Genomic DNA, 13,309 nt, shown 5'->3' with positions numbered 1-13,309 from the left:
CAAGATTCCTCCGCTATGAAAGAAATTGTTGGATAACCTCTGAATCATGCGCTTATGAGTAGCGTTTGCGAGTTCTGGGTATTCTCCTTTTGCCAAGTATTCCTTGATATCATGAAACCAAGGCTTTCCGTCTGCTTCTTCTTCGACATAAGCACAGTAAGCTGGCTGATCATGGATCTTTACCGAAATGGGATCAATGAAATTCTTGTCTAGATGTTGTACCATGGATGATAGGGCAGCCAGTGCATCGGCGAATTCATTCTGGGCCCTGGGAACATGCTGGAATTCTGTCTTTGTGAACCTCTTTCTCTACTCCTATACATGATGCAGATAAGGGAGTATCTTGGAGTTCTTGGTCGCCCATTCTTCTCAGACCTGATTTATAACCAAGTCTGAATCTCCAATTACTAGCAACTCTTGAATGTTCATGTCAGTGGCCATCTTGAGCCCTAAGATGCAGGCTTCATACTCGGCCATATTGTTAGTGCAGGGGAACCTGAGTTTGGCAGACACTGGATAATGCTGACCGGTTTCTGATACTAGGACAGCTCCTATGCCAACTCCTTTGAAATTTGTTGCTCCATCGAAAAACATTCTCCAACTATCTTAGCATTCTGCAATATCTTTTCCTATGAACGATACCTCTTTATCAGGAAAATATGTTTTCAGGGGTTCGTATTCTCTGTCCACGGGATTTTCAGCAAGGTGATCTGCTAGTGCCTGTCCTTTGATCGCTTTCTGAGTCACGTAGACAATGTCAAATTTACTCAACAGGATTTGCCACTTGGCCAGCTTGCCAGTGGGCATGGGCTTCTGAAAGATGTACTTCAAGGGATCCATCCTTGATATGAGATATGTAGTATAGGCATAGAATTAGTGCCTCAACTTCTGAGCTACCCAAGTCAAAGCACAATAGGTGCGCTCTAACAGAGAATATAGAGCCTCGTATGGGGTGAACTTCTTATTGAGGTAATAGATGACCTGCTCCTTCCTCCCCATTTTATCATGCTGCCCCAGAACACAATCGAACGCTCCATCCAGTACTGCGAGGTAGAGCAATAGAGGTCTACCTTGCTCGGGCAGGATCAAAATCGGTGGTGTTGACAGGTACTTCTTGATTCTGTCGAAGGCCTTTTGGCAGTCATCAGTCCATCTGGTAGCGGCGTCCTTCTTCAACATCTTAAAGATTGGCTCACAGAATACTGTAGATTGTGCTATGAACTGGCTGATATAGTTAAGTCTCCCCAAGAAACTCATTACGCCCTTCTTGTTCTTTGGCGGTGGCAGTTCTTGAATATCTTTGACCTTTGATGGATCCAGTTCTATTCCTTGGTGACTTACAATAAACCCAAGTAGTTTTTCGGCAGGAACCCCAAATGCACATTTCGCGGGATTCAGTTTCAGGTTGTACCTTCTCAGTCTGTTTAAGAACTTCCTCAAATCTTCCATATGATTAGTGGCTTTCTTGGACTTTATGATGACATCATCTACATACATCTCAATCTCCTTGTGTATCATATCAAATAAAATAGTAGTCATGGCCCTCATGTAGGTGGCCCCTGCATTCTTCAACTCGAATGGCATCATCTTGTAGCAGTACATCCCCCACGGCGTAATGAAAGCCGTTTTCTCAGCATCTTCTTCGTCCATCCAGATCTAATGATATCCAGCAAAACAATCTACAAATGATTGCAACTCATGCTTGGCGCAATTGTCGATCAGGATGTGTATGTTCGGCAAGGGGAAGTCGTCCTTTGGACTGGCCTAATTGAGATCCCGGTAGTCGACACAAACTCTAACCTTCCCATCCTTATTCGGCACCGGCACAATATTGGCTAACCATCTAGGATATTCTACTACCCTGAGAACCTTAGTTTTGACCTACTTAGTGACTTCTTCCTCGATTTTCAGACTCATATCAGGCTTGAACTTTCTGAGCTTCTGCTTTACCGGTGAACATGTCGGATCAGTTGGAAGTTTGTGGGCCACAATATATGTGCTCAGACCAGTCATGTCATCATATGACTAGGCGAATATGTCCTCGTATTCTCTTAGAAATTCTGTGTACTCTTCCTTTTCTAACGGTGATAAGTGAACGTTGATTCGTGTTTCTTTGACATTTTTTGCATCTCCCAGGTTAACAATCTCAGTCTCGTCCAGGTTGGACTTAGGACTGTTCTCAAAATTCTCAACCTCTTTAACAATCTCTTCCGGTATATCGTCTTCCTCTGAATCTATGTCCATTTGTTGCGTTGTCTCGTTGCATGTCACAGCAATTGGTTCATCAAGATAGGTAATAGTAATGCTGTATAAATAAGTAATGAGAGAAAATAATAAGAGTAATATTTGTAAGGAACCGAAATGCTTTGATAAATTTCATAACCGTCTTGAACATTGGAAGATCTTATTGCAAAAATTCAAAATGCGAAAGGAAAATCAACTAGTAAAAATAAAAGATAGTGCATGATATTTTGTTCAGCCTTGCTACCCCGAGGCTTTTCGGGCTCTAGTGGTTATGATGGTCCAATTGTTGAGGCATGCTCCTCGGCTTAGGGCCTGTATGGAAGGTCCTTCCTCCCCCTCCTCCTCGAGAATAACACAACAGTCCATATCATCGTCTTCTATGAACAAATTCCTCACTGCTACCAGTGCTTCCTCTTCTTCTGACCCATAGATAACATCGGCCGGCTGGAAAGTCTTCTCCAAATGTGGTATTGGCTGCTCCACCGGATAGTAAGGACCGCGCCATGGTGGTGACCAATTGTTGAATTCTTCCCAAGTGTACTCATATCCCAGACCAAAGGTGGTGCCATGTTTCTTTAGTGTGATAGGCTTAGCGATTCCTTGGAGGTTCTTGCCAAGCCCCTTACCGGGTTCGTATCCGGTCCAGTTCAATATGCTTTCAATTTTGTTGCCCCACCATTTGTCCTTGTCGACAGCATTGACTCGCTCGATATGGTGATAGGTCTCCCCGCCTATCTTTCTTCTGCCTCTGATTGTTGGGATGGTCTGGCAACTGTATATGGGATTGCTACCGTCGCCATGAATGATCACCTCTTGGTGGTTCCACTTAAATTTCACCGCCTGATGTAGTGTTGATGTTACGGCCCCAACAGTATGAATCCACGGTCATCCCAACAACAAATTGTAAGATGCCAGCACGTCTATCACTTGAAAATCAATATCAAACCAAGTTGGCCCTATTCGCAAACACAGACTAATCTCCTAGATGGTGGACCTTTGGGAACCGTCGAAAGCTTTCACGTTGATGGCTTCATCCTTTATCTTGTGCAGCCCCTTTCCCAATGTCCTGAGTGTTACCAACAGACAAATGTTGAGGCTGGACCCTCCATCAATCAGAATTCTGGAGATAAAATAATCTTCGCATTGTACGGTGATGTGTAACGCCTTGTTGTGACTCAACCCTTCTGGTGGTAGCTCATCTTCATGAAATGTGATCTTGTGACTTTCCAATACCTGCCCTACCATGTTTTCCATTTCTCCTCTGGTGATGTTGCCTGGTACATATGCCTCACTCAGCACCTTTAGCAAGGCGTTCTTGTGTGCCTCAGAATTTTGTAGCAAAGCAAGTATGGAGATTTGCGCCGGTGTTTTGTTCAGCTGATCAATGACTGAGTATTCCTTGGCTTGTATCTTTCTCTAGAAATCATCAGGCATGGTTTCAGTGATGGGCGACCGATTGGAGGACTGCTTGCTTGACTCAGCTAGGTGTTCTGGGGTATAGACCCTGCCGGTCCTCGTCATACCATGTGCGGCAACACTTTTCTCGAACCTAACCTTACCTTTCCTCCTTGCCTCAGCTGTATAGTCCCATGGTATAGCCTTGGTATGGAATGGTGTTATGGCCGACATCGCCACTAGGATCGGCGTGGACATCTCCACTCCGAACGGAGCATGCGCTTTGGGAGGTAAAACTGCAACTTAAAATGGTGGAGGTGCATTTGCTGGAGTCACGAATTCGACCTCGATTGGTGTCGGTGTCTCTGTAGTTGCTTCGAACTCAAGTGGCACAGACATGTTTGCCTTAGTGTCCCCAGAAGGCTGAGTCTGGATTACAATCGGATTAAGGGTGACTATTGGCCTTGTTGGTTCGTCACCTTCTGTGATTAAACCGATCGATCTTTTGAGATCCCAATCATCCTCTATTTCAATCATGTGAACACCTCCACCCTTATGGTCCGGTAGAGGGTTGTTGCGGACATTCAGAGTAGGCTCCTTTGCCATAATGATCTTGTTATCAATCAAAGTCTGGATCTTGTCTTTCAGAGAGCGGCATTCATCAATGGTACGCCATTTCATGCTGAAATGGTATGCACAGTATTTATTTGGATTGACCCATTGAGAAGGGTTTTCAGGGGTTATGGGGATAGGGGTGACATAACTAGTAGCTTTGAGCCTTTCATACAGCTGGTCAATTGGCTCAGCAATGGTAATATACTATTTGGGAGGTCTTCGGTCAAAATTTGGTCAAAGTCTAGGAAAGTTTTGACATGTGGGAGGCGATTGATAGTGGGATTGTTGAGCATTATAGGCTTGGTAGACATGTGCAGGTTGGGAATATCTTGGTGAGGTAGGTTGATATGTGGGAGGTAGAGGTGATTGATAAGTGGGTGGTGGAGTTTGGTAAGAGGGTGAGGATTCCTGGTAGTTCGGAGTAGGCTGATATGTGAGTGGAGGCATTGGATAGGTTTGGTATTTGATAGGGGATTTGGTTCTCTGTGCCACCATTATGGCACCTACGTCCCTTTTTTGGACGTATCACCAGACTGTAAAGCCTTATTGGTGGCTTGTAAGGCTTCAAAGTTTGTAACCATACCACTTTTGATGCCTTCTTCGATCCTTTCCCCTGACTTGATGATGTTGGAAAATTTCTGGCTCTCAATCAACATCAGCCTTTCATAGTACTGTGGGTCTTGAGCCCGGACGAAAAACTTGATCATTTGTTCTTCTTCTAAAGCCAGTCTGACCTTAGCGGCTTCTGATCTCCAATGAGTAGCGTACTCGCGGAATGTTTCTGTGGGCTTCTTTTTTAAATTCTGGATGTAGAACACATCTGGCGCATTTTCTGTGTTGGACCTGAACCTGTCCATAAAGTCAAACGTCATGCTTACCCAGTTTGACCATTCCTTTGGATCTTGGCCGATGTACCAAGAAAAAGCATCTCCTTTCAAGCTTCTCATGAAAAGCTTCATGCAGATTATCTCATCTTTCTCTACTCCAACCAGTTTGCCACAGTACGTTCTCAGATGGACCCTTGGATCTCCTGTACCATCAAACATTTCGAACTTTGGAGGTTTGTACCCCTCGGCCAGTTCGACATCCGATTGTGTGCAAAGATCTTCGTAGTTCAACCCTTCAATCCCCTTACTTCCTTCGACACCTTGAATTTGACTGGTCAATTTCTTGAGTTCCGCAGCCAAGTTCCTGATGAGTGAGTTTTTATCATCAGACTCGGGTGTGCTTGAGATAGGTTGGGTGGAGTGTGGCATGGTCTCCATATAGATGGGGGTGTTATGGTGGGCGTGAAAATGGTCATTTATGGAATTCAAAGGTTCAGGGATGAGCAGTGGAGTATTGTTGGATGTGTGGCAAGTATTGCAGTGGTGGTGAGGAGCGGGGTGGTTTTGTGGTTTTGGGATGTTTTGTGGAGGTGTGGGGTTCTGAGCATTTGGAAAATTGATATCCGGAGTGGTGAGGGAAAATGACAAGTTTGCCAATTCTGAACCTGATCAAGTTCCTCCTGAAATTTCAATAGTTTCTGCTCGAGATGGGACGCACTTTCTTTGGAGACCTGAGCACCATGAGTGACCTCTACCCGTTCAGTTGAGTTTTCCTTTCTGGTATTGTTCAAATCTTCCATCTTTCCTTTGTTCTTGTTTCTGATAGGACTAAGAGGAGGAGTGGGTGGAGTGCCCCTGGATCTCGTTGAATAAGATGATGTTGCCAGAGTGCACGAACTAACCTTTGGGGAGGGGAATAAAACAAAAGTAAAAACAAAAAAGGTAACAAGTCAGTGCGAATTATAAGAAAAAAATGTTGCGGTATTTAAACACATAGTGCAAGAATATAAATCGTGTCCTAATTTGGGAGCCTCATTGTGCCCGAGGTAGGCCTAGAGACAAATTGACTTGGAGAACTTATAATCCTAAATGCCTCATTTTTTTGATAAAAATGGACGAATCCGAAATCGACACTAAATAAGCAAGAAATAAAAGTCACTAATGGTCATTAGCCTTATTACATTTATAAAGTGAAAAGGATGAACTCATATCTACTTGGTCCCAGAAGGACCTTCCTCAAATAGAATGCTCTCGTTGATCAGATCCTCTAGTTCGCGTAGGTTCACCAGTAAACATGCCTTTACCAGGTGTTCTCCTTCGTTTCCCTCAGCGTTCTGGCAGTCGGTGACTCTTTTCCTCGCTTTTCCTTCCAATTCCAGCAGACTGTATTCCAGATATTCCAACTTCTCGCTAACGTTGGCGTCCCTCTCTTTCCACTCATTAATTTGGTCATTTGATGGAAGACTCCTCCACCAGTCTAGCAAGAGTGAGGGTATGCTAACCATACCAAAGTTGGGGACCTCGTTCTTCATTTTTTGCAAAACAAAACGGTTAAGATCCTACCCCCACCAAGCTCGACTATTTAACATCAACAATTAGCATGAAGCATTTAGTTCTCCAAATAAATGCGCAGAACGTGAGGATGTCCATTTGGGTTTAGGGAAGCCCTATGGACTTTGGACAAGACTATCTTAAAGAGTCATTATGCGGACAACATAACTGACTCGGCTAGGTTTGACCATGATGCATGCACAGTTTAAACAGAGTAAGATTTCTATGGGGTTTTAGAATGGTACCCTTGAGCGGACAACTCAAGGGGGAAAGGCACGGAACCGTCGACTACACCGTTGATCGACTGGTTTTACCGCAAATACGCTTTTTCCGAATTTAGGGGGTGATAATATCGGAAGAGCGCAACCACTCATTATAAGCGTTGCTATGGCACTTTGTTTGGCATGAGTGGAATATGATGTTGAAAACATGCTTATGCAATAATTAAAATAAGTTGTCACGTATTTGCACGTTCATAAAGTAATAATTACAATAATTTAAAACAGTAATAAAGGAGTGCAGTAAAGGAAAGCAGTAAAGAAATAAGGGAAAGAAACAAGAGACAAGTCAGTTTTTGCAGTAGGAGAGAGAATTAAATGCTTAAAGGTATTAAACAAATAAAGGCACATAAGAAATATAAAGTCACAGGAATAGCTTGAAATGGTAAAAGCCTAAAGAAAATCCCCAGCAGAGTCGTCACGCTGTCGCGCCCCCTTTTTTCTCGCGAAATAGGGTTTATGACATTTGGGAGGGCAACTCGTTCCCATTTGGGAATTGGGTTTGAATAGAAGAGTCGCCACCTAATGATTTAAGTGCATTTGGACACTAAGAAAGGTTTGATTTGAACAACCAGAGATTGGGTAAAGGCCTGAAATTATCCCAAAGGGAAGGTGTTAGGCACCCCTCAGGATCCACTAACGTGGTTCCCAACCAAAATATTGTTGTGACTTTAGTGCAAATAACACATAGGCAAATAAAGGCTTCAAATAAGAGGGGATTTTCACGTAATGGTTACAAATAAACAGAAGTAAGAAAAAGGAACTAAAAAGAGAGTTGATTTTCTTAAAAGAAATGGTTTAAAAAGATTTAAAAGAAAACAAAGGGAAGGGGGGTCCTAGGTTTATTAATAATATGGATCACCCCACAAAACATCCGGTAATCACTCCTCAATGAGGGGCTACACGTGATGTTATCGCGTGGTCATCATATCCATATCTACCCTTTCCCACCCCGTTAAGGTATTAAAGCGTAGAATGATCTCGTTTACTTATTGCATGCTATTACCCGCTCCAATCCTATCAGCCCCGGAGGCACCTGGGACTACTAATCCTAAAGAGGGGAGGTATTGGGCTTATTTGTGATTTCAAAAGGTAAACACTAAGGCGTCAAACAAACACATATATGGCAAGTATGAGGAAGCATATAAACAAATGAAAAGGCTCAAACAGACCTCCTTTAAGCAGAGAAAAGCAAGTAGTTAGCATGACTTACACATACTGTTTAGGGTCTGACTAAACTTAAAGGACTGAGGCAAACTGATTTATTACATAGTTCAGATAAGAAGCCCGAATCAGGTTTGCCTGCTGGTTGTAGCTAATAAAATCTGATTCAGCTTATAAGCTTTCACCCTATGGCTTGCCTAAGTGTTGGACGAGGATCCTATAGGCATGATATCTACTAATTTCAGAAATAATGAAATAAACTGAATACATACTGATTTAAGAAAAGTCGTCAGTTATTAAAGAAAAACAGGTTGTAGGAAGAGATCATATATCATTGTTACTGATTTTAGACTTATAAACGAATGAAGCGGTTCAGATTCGATTAAAGCTCCTATAGGCATGCTTTCTATGTGTTGTTGATTTTAAACCCCTTTTAACAAACATGGTAAAATGCTGAAACCCTATAAACATGATATCTAGGTGCTGAATTTCATTTAAGACCTATGAACATGATATCTAATTGTGGTTGATTATTAAGACCTAAAAACATGTTTGCCTAATGAGGAATGCATATGCAAGATTCAGAAATTCCTATAGGCAGGATATCTATATGATATGCAGAAATTCAGAAATTCCTATAGGCAGGATATCTATATGATATGCAGAAATTCAGAAATAAACTATAGGCATGGTACCTATATGGTATGCAGAAATTTAGAAATAACCTATAGGCATGGTATCTATATGGGAATGCAAGATTCCTATAGACATGGTATCCATATGAGACTGTAGAAACTCAGAAACTCCTATAGGCAGGTTATCTACCCCTTTTGCATACATAGTTACCCCTCCCTTTTCACTAGTCATCCTCAAGAGTTTATTACAAAATTATTACAGCCCAGAAAAAGAAAATACATCAGAAATTAAAAGGTACAACCAAGGAGAGCCTGATTCAGACTTCCTGTGTGAAATATGAAGTAAACCAACTCCAAGAGATCATGATCCAAAGCTTTTCTCCCATTTGGATGTATCAAAGTTCCCTAAGAGTCTCATATGAACTTCGGGCAGTTTTTATACCCAAATGTATCACCAGATTAAGACATAGTGCAGTGTGGAAGGGCTAGCCTTCAAGTGTCCAAGTTCAGATGGAACTCAAGGTCCCAAGGCAAGGCTCACAAGAGGGGGCAGAACTTAGAGACTAAGAGAGAGTGCAAGTGCAGAAATAGAATGCTGAAAGGGGGAAAGGGAAAGGGAAACAGTTACAAATAAATACACATAGGGGTATAGGGGAGGTGGTAAAGAGGCAAAGACAGGCTGGTGGGCATATCCAGCAATGGGAAATGCTGGCACACCCATAAGCCTGAAAGAACACACTATTTAGAGATTAGGATCCCAAAGGATCAAGTTTAATTCATGGACAATAACTTACATATTGCCATATCTTAAACCATATGCTCAAACACATAAGGGGGTAGGGAATAGGGATTCATAGCAGAAACAAACAGAAAGAAATCAGCATGCTAATTGAAATATTGATCTCTATAGAAACAATAAGTAGATATATATACACAAACTATAAATAAACACATTGTCATGATGCTGAAGCTTAAATCAAGACATACCAGTTTCAAAGAAACAAGTAAAGAAAAATAGTAGGTCTTGTAAACAGGCCACAGTGCAGACAAGAAGAGAGAATATTATTGTGTGTGAGTATGAGTTCAGAAGGATTGTGTATTGATGAGTTTGTGAAATAGTTGTACATTTATAGTGTGAAAATCAAATGGAAATAAGGTAAGAAAACAGTTAAGGAACTAAATATCAATTAAGAATCAATCACACAAGACTTTCTTTAATCAAGGAATTCAGATTCAAACGGGTAAGAACTATTTAAGGAAAGAAATTAGCTAAGCACTTTGTGCAAAGTAGGCAATTAGGGGTAAATACATAAGAGAGTCATTTAAGGACAGAATTTGAAATATACGGTTGTACAAATAAGGTTAGAAAATCAGTTAGTAGCCAGTAAATCAATGGTCAGGGATCTTGTAATTACTGATCCATGAATGAACCGAGTCAGAAAATATGAGAAAAGGTTTTTTAACTTAAGTCGAATTACAAGGAAATCAGCAAACAATGGAAAGAAATCAATTAGTCCTATTCAAAAGGAAGTCTGAACCAATCATAAATTTGAAAACCCCTTTAGAGGGAGGTTCATCACATATAAAGAGCATACAAACATGTTGAGTTGAAAGAAGATGTTGTGCCATTGCAAAATCAGTAGGTAATGGTTCTCACATAAGTCAGTAATGTAGAAGAGAGATGGCATTTAATAGCATACAAAAGATCCAATGCAAACGATCTTAGAAGAGTTTAGCAAAAAGGTCAGAATCATATGAAAACAAGGATGTCCAAACTCAGTTCAGAGACTCAAAATTGGTCTGAAAGAGTTGAGGGTTTTTGAAATAAAACCCTAGTTCAAGCAAGTCACATAGCCAGACTTGGAGGAACCCCCAAATTCTAGGGTTTCCACCATTAATCGAGTGCCAAGATGAAAGGGCAAGTAGCTAAATCGAAACAGGTTCAGAGGTCTCAAAAAAAAGAACTGAAACTTCTAACAGGTTTCTTTTCAGCAACAGAAACTCATGAGAAACATGATAGAAAAGTAACATGCAGAACACAGCAGAAGAGCTCAAAGAAAACAGAGTAGGAGAAGCTGATACAAAACATAATTGGAAAAATTGATAAGAACAGTAGAAAAAGCATGCTAAGAAGTTTTAGAAGAGATTTAAACAGAGCTCAGTAGACGGAACTTAATAAGAAACACTTAAGAACATAGTAAAGGAAGATACGGTAGGAGAAACACACAAGGACACAGTGTAGGAAAACACCGTAGAAGAAGCATACAAGAACACAGTATAGGAAAATACAGTAGAAGAAGAATACAAGAACACAGTAGAAGAAAATACAAGGACACAGTAGAGAAAAATACACACACAAAAGGAAAAGAAAGTCAAAGAAACATTTAAATACTTTTCAGAAAACCCTAGATCGGAAAAGAAATGGTTTTGAAAGTAGTTTTTTGAAAGAAAAGCCAGAAAAATCGTTTAAAATCTTAAGGAAAGCATGGATCTGGAACAGATCTAGAGAGATCAGAAAAAGCTCACAACTAGGGTTTTTAGAGGAACCCAAGCGATGAGAAAGGCTTAGATCTAAGCAAGTAGAGTCGAGACCAGACTTCAAAATAGACATAGCTCGCCGGAACGGGGCTGGAGATGGTCGTGGAACTCGAATCGACAGAGGTCTCGACACAACCCTTTATGGTCGAGTCATAGAACTTCAGTTAACCAGACGTAAGGAGCCAAAGGTGGCTTGGTGGGTGGTGAAACCACCATGGATCTAGGTTAGAGGGTGGCCGGAGAAGGTGAAAAGGATTCATCGGAGAGGAGGGGATAGGGGAAGGTTCTAGAGAGAACCAGAGGTTAGAAAGATAGAGACGAGCGAGGGGAAATGAGGGGTATTGGGGGGTCGTTTGATTAAAAAAGGTAAGGGTAGATCTAGACCGTTGATCAAAATTGATCAACGGACAAGATTTGATCCGAGTTGGGCCGGGTAGTTTTAGGAATTGGGTTGGGTGATTTGAAATTGAAATTGGGTTGGATTAGGGGTGCAGGCTGAAATTGAAATGAAATCTGGCTAGATTTTAAATAGCCACTTTTTCCCATTTATTTTATAAAAAATAGCAAATTAAAATCTGAAAATAAATTGAAAGTACTAAAATAATTTATAACATATAATTATCAATTTAAAAATACTGGACTTAATTTTTATAAATATAAATGCAATCAAATCATAAATGAGACTAATATTGCAATTACATGCAGTTGAGCTTTAAAAATACTAAATAAATTTGTAAAAACATGCAAAAATTATCTGGGCTATAGTTTAGCATAAATATGAGAATTCAACAAGTGAATCACCAAGAATGATAATTTTTGACACTTATTGGATTTTCCTTGATGAAATAAGGTAATAAAATAGATTTTAAAAGCCTTTAAAATTAAGGAAAAATAATAAAAATATTTGTAAATACTTATATATGCATACATATGCTATATTGAAAGTATTTTGCATATAAAAATATACAGAAAAAAATTGGGTATCAACAGCTGCTTACAATAATTGCAGAAATTCTTATTACAATTGCTAGCAATATGACCATATTCTTTGCAAGGTGCACATATACCTGGCCTTTCTTTTTTCCTTGAGCAGCAAATGCAACAGTATGAACACTTTCTTGCTTGAAAGCATTTTGTGTGAAAAGACGTTGCTCTTCACGGAGTAATTCCCTAAAACAAACATCCAAGGAGGGAGGCGGGTCATGATTCATTAAGTTAGAGCGAACACTCTCAATATCAGATCGCAATTTTATCAAAAATGGTCTCACTTGCTTTGCTCGTGAACTGCTTGAATTATAAATAGAGATTCAGCAAATATTTTAGCATAAACAATATCAGTAAATTCATCCCATAAGTTCTGAAATCCAGAAAAATAATCCTGAACAGAGAGACCTCTTTGAGAGTAATTAGCAATTTCGTGCTCTAGCTGAAATCGTCTTGCGCTATTGTCTTGGTTGTAAACCTTTTGTAAATAATCCCACATGGTCTTTGCAGTCTTGTACGGCCTGAGATTAAGAACAATAAGAGGGTCAATTGACCCTAAAATCCATGTCATCACCCGAGCATCTTTGACCTTCCACTGACCTAACTTTGTAAGATCAGTAGGAGCAGGATCACTTCCATCTATATGGCCCCATAATTCTTTTTCCCATGACAAATAATTGAAACTGAAATTCCCAAGCAGAATAATTTTCCAGTAAAACGAATACTGAAGGACTCAAATTGATGTGAAGTCATGTTTTTGAATAGAGAAAATCAAAAACACAATGATACGGAAAAAAAATAGCTAGAATAACCAAGACCAAAAGCCCTAGATGCTTAGGACTGCTTGTTGACGAAAAATCAAGAGAACTAAACTTTCAAAAAAAAATGAAAGGACCACAGATGAAAGACAATAAGAATCAAAATTATGAAAAGAAGGCTCTAATACCATGTCAAAAACAGAGAAAGCAGGAGAGAAGAAATGCTTCGAAAAATTTGTGGACCCCAATCTTACAATATGAGAGAAGTCTAATAGCTAGAATGACCACAAGGATGGGAATGGCAAAGCAAACTTCTTAGG

The sequence above is a fragment of the Nicotiana sylvestris genome, chromosome 3 (genome assembly GCF_000393655.2).
Source record: "Nicotiana sylvestris chromosome 3, ASM39365v2, whole genome shotgun sequence".
Classification (NCBI taxonomy): Eukaryota; Viridiplantae; Streptophyta; class Magnoliopsida; order Solanales; family Solanaceae; genus Nicotiana; species Nicotiana sylvestris.
Note: the sequence above shows the minus strand (reverse complement) of the source record.